The sequence below is a fragment of the Octopus bimaculoides genome, chromosome 9 (genome assembly GCF_046866305.1).
Source record: "Octopus bimaculoides isolate indiv1 chromosome 9, ASM4686630v1, whole genome shotgun sequence".
NCBI lineage: Eukaryota > Metazoa > Mollusca > Cephalopoda > Octopoda > Octopodidae > Octopus > Octopus bimaculoides.
Window position 1 is genome coordinate 2,972,656 of NC_142936.1, and position 7,500 is coordinate 2,980,155.

Consider the following 7,500-nt stretch of genomic DNA (forward strand, 5'->3'; position numbering starts at 1 on the left):
AAAAAATAAACACCTGAATCTCAATAGACAAAGAAAAGTTTACATCTTCTGAGAGAAATGACAAATCAAAATTATTAGCCCAGTGGTGTTTTTGACAAGAATTAAACACCAGCATTAACAATATTATTTCATTTCATCAAATAACATTATTATAATCAACAGTTTTTAAAAAATCATTATCAATACGAGCAGCATCTTGAATAACAAGTTTACAAATGGTAACAATCATAATAAACAATAAACAACAATATCAACAACACAGGCGTTCCCTATGACAACATCACCACCAACAACAATTCATACAAACAACATCAACAACAACCAGAAACATGTGAAGTATGTTTAAATGCTGCCCTACCCTAACAACTTTTTAAAGCTTCACTTGGAAAGGAAAGTGAGGGAGGTGCTGTCCTCAAGTGAATTTATTGAAAGGTGAGTGAAAGCGTATCTATGAGTTTATTATTTATTTTTCATTATTTTTTTTATCTTTTCATTCCACCCTGTATAAATCCCCACACTTTACGTCTGTCTTTGTATTTTGCCCCTCATCTACTGTCCCGGTGGATAATACAGGAGATTATTATTATTATTATTATTATTATTATTATTATTATTATTATTATTTACTACCAGCAGTTACTAAACAAAAATTAGGTCATTGTTTTTCAACCTAATTTGTTCTGCAAAGGAATCAAAACAGAGTCAACAGCAAAAAAATAAAAAAAAAAAGGATCAAATCTCTTCCCTTCAAACTTTGTTTACTAGAATTATGTTTTTGCTGTCGTTTCATTTAATTTATAAATCATGTTTTTAAATATTCTAAAAATATTTTTCATGACCTCATTTTGAACTACAGAGAGAGAGGCAGTGGGGTCTCATTTTGTAAATTAGGTCATTCTGAATACAAAATTTCTTGCAAATAAATAAATGCAGTTTAGCCCTGGGTTGGTTCTGAGTGAGGAAAATTCTAACCAAAAATGTATAATCCACGATTATCACAGCCTTTTGTATACCGTGGATGACATTGTCTAATAAATCCTTCCTTATTTAAGACAGTAAGGTGTGATTCGAGGAAGATTCAGTTGATATTTCTAGCAAGCTGACTGGCCACATAGAAGCTTTTCATTTGCTGGAAAAGCTGTCTGGCAGACATCAGTGGTACAATAGGAGGGATTAACATAACTAGGCATACCTTATATGGGCATAAGGCAATGAATTCAGAAGGAAAGGAAAACTTGTGATTGTTTGGTTTATTCATGCATTCAACAAGTGACATTGGTGAACTTTCATTTTTGTAAAGTACAGCTTTTTTAACGATAAAGATATTACTATAAAAAAAAAATAACAACAACAACAACAACAAAAGGAATGCAACAACAATAACCACTTCTACAACAACAATGAAAGCAATAACTACAAAAATATTAAAAGGTGGCTCTGCTGTATTTTATATTCTTTTAAAAACTTAAAATGTCCACAGATAAAGATTTTTAATTAAAAGGAAAACAGAGAACAGTTAAGCCCTGATAACAACATCGAAAAAGTAGATAAGCTTAGCTCAGTTGGATATCAAAGCCCAGAAAGTTTGAAGCTTGGCTCAGGTAGATGTTGAAGTGAAAAACTAAATAACTTAGGATGAAATAGATACTGAAGCAGAAAAAGAAAACTAAGCGAGGTGGGTTCAAATGGATATTGAAACACGAAAGAGTAGAAGCCAGAACTAGACAGAGATTGAAGGACAAAACAGACAAAAGAGGTTCAAATAAATATCGAAGCACAAAAACTAAGATAAACTCAGCTCAAATAGACATAAAGGTGCAAAAAAAAAAATAAAAGAAAGGCTCTGATAGATATGGAAGCACAAAAAAATAGTTAATCTAAAGAAATAATCCACAGTACTTACAGAAATGCTGAGATGTAGCACCAATAAATTCCTGGAAAAACTTTTAAGATCGACGTAGAAAATGGTGATTTGTCCACCATGGGATATAATATCATTTAGTCTCTTCTCTATACTTTTTTTTAATGTTCACTTTTTTTTTGTGTAAGTTGTTTTCTCTCTTTTTTTTTTTTTTTTTGCTGCTTTGCATTTTGGATTATTGCAAGTTCACATTTTGGCAGTCTTAGTGTTGTTCTTTGTGTTGTCATTCTTTGTTTTACTATTTTTTTGTTTTATTTTTTTTTCTACTTATACACACAAACCCACTTTCTTTGTGACTTTTCATTTATTTTACTCTCTCTCTCTCTCTCTCTCTCTCCCTCTCTCTGTCTTTTTCTTGCTCTTCCTTTCTTTTCAATGTATCTTCTCTGTCTCCCTTGTTTATTCTCTTCTTTATCTCCTTTTGTAACTTTCTCTACCTTTCATTTACACTCTCCTTTCTCTCCTTAGGTCTGATTTGCCTTCCTCGTCTCCCCTTGTCTATTTTATCTCACATTTCTGTCCCCAAAAGTTTTTACTCATTTCTTTTATATATATATCTTTCCCTTACGATCCTGTCGCTTTTATTCAAGCATAACTCCAATAACAATCCCAGCACAGTGCTCAACCATGGCCAGCCCCTGGTACAATCCATCTATCTTCACTCATTTCTACAGCTGAGTGAACTGAAGCAACATGAAAGAATTTTTCTTGCTCAAGACAACAACACACAGCCTGGTCCGGGAATCGAACTCACAACCTCACAATCGTAAGCTTGACGTTCTAACCACTGAGCCATACACCTTCACTATATATATATATATATATATATATATATATAGTGTAGTATATTGCCACTTAAGTGTGGCTGACCCCTAGGGGTGGATGTTACTGTTGCTTTTAGCCCCAGGAGGACATCTCCTCCAGCTGGCTTATCGACACACGACTGTGTCCTGTTTGCCAAGGGAAGTTATCCCTCTCACCAACACCTGCAGCACGAACGGATCCGGATTTCAGGGTTATTTCCCTTCGTCGGCGTTCGATAGCCGCTGACCTTGGTGAAAGAGACAAAAACCTGGCAATCTTATATCTTCTTTTCCAGTGATATATATATATATATATATATATATATGTTATATATATATATATATATATATATATATATATATATATGTTATATATATATATATATATATATATATATATATATATATATATATATATATATATATAACATATATATGTCTATGTATATGTGTCTATCTCTCTATCTGTATATCTATATCTTTATATACATAACAAGATAGATCACACTCTGTTCACTGCTGTTCCCAATGTAAGTAATAAGACTGGAAACCAAGCCAGACATTCCAGCAACTGACCTCTATGTATCTAGAAATAAAAGAGCACACTCCGCTGAATAGATAAGTAAGCAATTAGTCCATAAAACTGGATATTCCTTCACCCAGGTTTCCCACAACTACAACCTACAATTACATCATTTGTTCTCAATAAAATAGAGTCAGTTCACAGATCGATCCAACTGGGATTAATAAAACAGTTTTCATCAATACAAGTGATTAGTAACATGATAAATACAGATTATGGGAAAATATCAAACTAAAAACAAACAAAAAAAAAAAGAAACAAAAATGAATATAATGAAATCCACGATTACCAGTTTAGAGAAAAGGAAGGAAAGAAACTTACTGGGAAAGAGAGGAATCAAGAGAGAAAGATAAAAATAATGAAAAAAAATAGGGAAAGGAGGAAAAAAGAAAGAATGAGTGAAAGGGAGAGGCACATTTTTTTAGATTAAACCTGAAATCTGAGATAAAAAAATAGAAGTTATTTTCATTAATTTTTTTTCAAGTATACAACATCATGTTTTCTAAAGTATCTTATCACAGAACATATTCATTTGTTCATTGTACCTCTTCTAATTGTTTAAGTATGAAATAAAATCAGTTTGTTGATTTCATTTGCCTAAATCTTCCCTACTTTACCATGGCTGCCCCCACTAAAACAAAAGTAACAACAACAACAATAAATCAATGATAGACGTGTTTATGAAGTTGCTTGACTTGCTAGAAATAGTAGCCAAATCTCCTTTCAATTCTCAATCTATCACCTTAAAAAGAAAGAAACATTAGATAATGATATCCTAAAAAAAAATGGGATTGTAACATCTGGAGCAAAATTAATCAGCTTGCTTGATCAGGGTTGACTAGACAACAACAACTACAACAATGATTTGTTTTCGCTCATAGGCGAGGCTGAGTGATGTTCATGCCTTTTCACGAAGCATTTATAGCGCAAAAAAAAATTACTTCAGATTGGTATTTAAGAAAATAATAGTTAATTTTATTTTCTAAGGAAAAGCTACATTGTGGTCCTTGTATAACGAAGCAACAGTTGATTAATTAATCAATCTCTCTCTCTCTCTCTCTCTCTCTCTATATATATATATATATATATATGTATGTATGTATGTATGTATGTACATATGTATGTATGTATCTGTCTCTCTCTCTCTATATATATATATATATATATATATATATACACATACATACACAAATGTATTGTACATATATGTGTGTGTGTGTGTATATGTATATGATACTATCATTGTGTATGTATGTGTTACCATGTAGCACACTAAACAGAGGCTCCATTCTCATCATCTTATAAGGTAAGCAGAGTGTAATGTTATATAATTTGCCCAAGGAAGATAATTATTTTCATTAAAAAAAGCATTTAATTAAACTTTTGTATTTTCTTTTGAAAAAAATAAATGGAAAGTTAATTAAAATCATTTGATTTGATAGGAAAATAAAATTTGATTGGACAGGAGCTTATCGAAATTATTTCATAACCTATAAAAAAAACAACCAGAGGAAAAGCAGTTCTGTTAAATATAAGGAAAATTCATGAAGAAATAAATGTGAGAAATCCATTCTGTTTGACTCTATAAATACCATCACAAGAACAACAACAAGAATGACAACAACAATTCTTGCTAATTTTAGGCACAAGGCCAATGATTCTGAGGCAAGAAGTAATTCAATTACATCAACTCTAGAACTTGACTGGTAGTTATTTTATCAACACCAAAAGGATAAAAGACAGAGCCATTCTTCTTTTTTTTTCTTGTTTTTTACTCTAAGCACAAGGCCTTAAATTTTGGGGGAGGGGGCCAGTCGATTAGATCGACCCCAGTGCGCAACTGGTACTTAATTTATCGACCCTGAAAGGATGAAAGGCAAAGTCAACCTCGGCGGAATTTGAACTCAGAATGTAAAGACTGATAAAATACCGCTAAGCATTTTGCCAGGTGTGCTAATGTCTTTGCCACCTCACCACCCTTAGGTGGAAGTCATTCTCTGAAGAATTTGGAGCCAGAGTGAGAAGCCAGAAGAAATGCTCTTAAGCATTTGGCCGGGTGTGCTACCAATTCCAACAGCTCAACAACAACAGCAACAATAATAATAATAATAATGAGAAGGAGATGAAGAATAAGGGGACTGAGAAAATAGAAAAATAGCTGAAAAGAATGGCATTAAGGTTATTAGAAGAAAAGGAGATGGAAAGTCTGGGGTTTCTTCCTTGTTCCCAAATGTATTATCATCATAAGAGAAGTGAAATAGCTGCAGGTCATTACGAAAACAAAGTTATGGCTTTAGTTTGCAAGGGGCTTACATTTATAACTCTGCCATCAATATAATTTACAACCATGTTGTTACTGGTGGAGGTGTCATGTGGTTTTGATTCTTGGACTAAGAAGTGTGCTGGGTTCTGAAGCAAAACACTTCACTTCATGTTGCTCTAGTTCACTCAGTTGTTATAAATGAGTTCCAGCAAAAACTGGGGAGTTAATTCTGTGAGGGACTGGCGTCCTATCCAGGACGACTGTTGTTATCTTATCATATGCCAGGGAAACCAGGTTAAGCTCCAGCCTTATGAGTCCTGGGGCTCATAACAGACCTAAGAGGTATTACTATTGGCAGAAGCACAAGAGGTTCAAGTCCTACTGAGGCCAACTTACCTTTCATTCTTCCAGGGGTCAGCAAAATAAAGTACAGAGGTTGATACAATTGACTTTACCATTTGAGAATTTAAGAATATGTAAAAAAAAGTCACAAGTGTGTTTTGTATATTGTAAAGCAAGAAATAAGTTCCTATTTGGTCAAGTCTGGGACAGGAAGCTTCAATTCTTATTTGAAACTGTTTCACTTCACTTACATTAATAATGCCTTTGGGAAATGAATGAACACCTCAAACTTCCATTTCTTTCTTTCTCTAAAAGTATAAAAATGAGTCAGAGAAAGCAATACAAGTCACAATTGTTGAATAACCCCGGGTCAGCTCATATTGAGCAGACAGATCTATGGCACATGTTGAATTGATCAAGCAACTAGGTCACTACCTACAAAGCCTCTATGTGGTTGTTTGGCCTGCTAGAAATAGTAACTAAATCTCTCCTCAGTTTCACTTTATTGTAGCAGTTCTCAGTTTTTTGACTCTGTGTGTGGTGTACTTGAGATTAAATAAAGATTCTAGGCTCACATAAAAAAATAATAAAAAATTTCAAAGAAAGACTAAGTTTTAAAGTTAAAAATTTAGAAGAAAAAAAATTTAGAACATTTTTGCTAACTTTGTTTTATTAATTAAACTAGTTATAATGAAGTTATGAATAACAAACACACACTCTTCAACGTGCTCCAGCATTAATATAAATTTTTCTAAAGACTAAAATGCTATTTTAAAAATTCCTTGACACATTTTGATATCCATTGCAATGCATCACCATATTACAACACATTGTTTCAGAACCATTTATAAAAACAACAACCGTTGTCTTTATAAATGGTTGCAGATATTGCATAATTCAGCCTTGTACATTATTTACATTATTTACATTTGACAGATATTTGTCCTCATTTTGTTTGTTGTTAACACAACATTTCGGCCGATATACCCTCCAGCCTTCATCAGGGGTCTTGGGGAAATTTCGAACCTGGGTTCTCATTCCTAAGGTATTTTTTCGGTGTTATTATCATTATTATTATTATTATTATTATTACCACTACTACTACTACTATAGCAGAAGACATTTGTCCGAGGTGCCACACAGTGGGACTGAACCAGGAGCCATGTGGCTGGGAAACAAACTTCTTACCACACAGCCATGCTTATATGGGCAGAGCTGATTAATAAACCAATTCCCTGTGACATTTTAGGGTTGATTTTGTTGACATTACTCCCCCCCCCCGCTTCAAATTTATGGTCATGCGTCAGTGTCTGATTATATTAAAGACCACCTCAGAGGTCAACATGTTTACAAGGAACACCAGCTTCTATAGGAATGGAATAGACAGGAATAGCATCGAAATATCTCTTTCCCATCACACTCCTTTAAAATTACAACCCTTAAATTTCCCTCAGATCAACACTCTGCAAAAAAAAAAAAAAAAAATTCAGAGGTGGAGGTAAGATTTCATTGGATAATTTGGTCCCTGACTCACAAATAGACAGGATGGATGCGATTATTAGAGTTGGAGGAATACTATTGGTCTGTT

The 7,500-nt window shown here is 33.3% G+C and overlaps 1 protein-coding gene and 1 long non-coding RNA gene across 13 annotated transcripts in view; one reads left to right on the forward strand and one right to left on the reverse strand.

The window, feature by feature from the left end:
- Positions 1-7,500, reverse strand: part of LOC106869147 (5'-AMP-activated protein kinase subunit gamma-1) — a 481,652-nt gene that overhangs the window by 216,446 nt on the left and 257,706 nt on the right. The window contains exon 1 of one of the 12 annotated variants that reach the window (XM_089357022.1): positions 1,904-2,244. The exons of the other annotated variants lie outside the window; for them this stretch is intronic. The gene's annotated coding sequence lies outside the window, so the exon portion shown is untranslated. Of the gene's footprint in view, positions 1-1,903; positions 2,245-7,500 lie in introns of those variants that run through there. 12 annotated transcript variants of the gene reach the window in all.
- Positions 297-7,500, forward strand: part of LOC128248684 (uncharacterized) — a 34,575-nt gene continuing 27,371 nt past the window's right edge. Inside the window, exon 1 of the long non-coding RNA XR_008264840.2 lies at positions 297-432. This is a non-coding gene — a long non-coding RNA (uncharacterized LOC128248684). The remainder of the gene's footprint in view (positions 433-7,500) is intronic.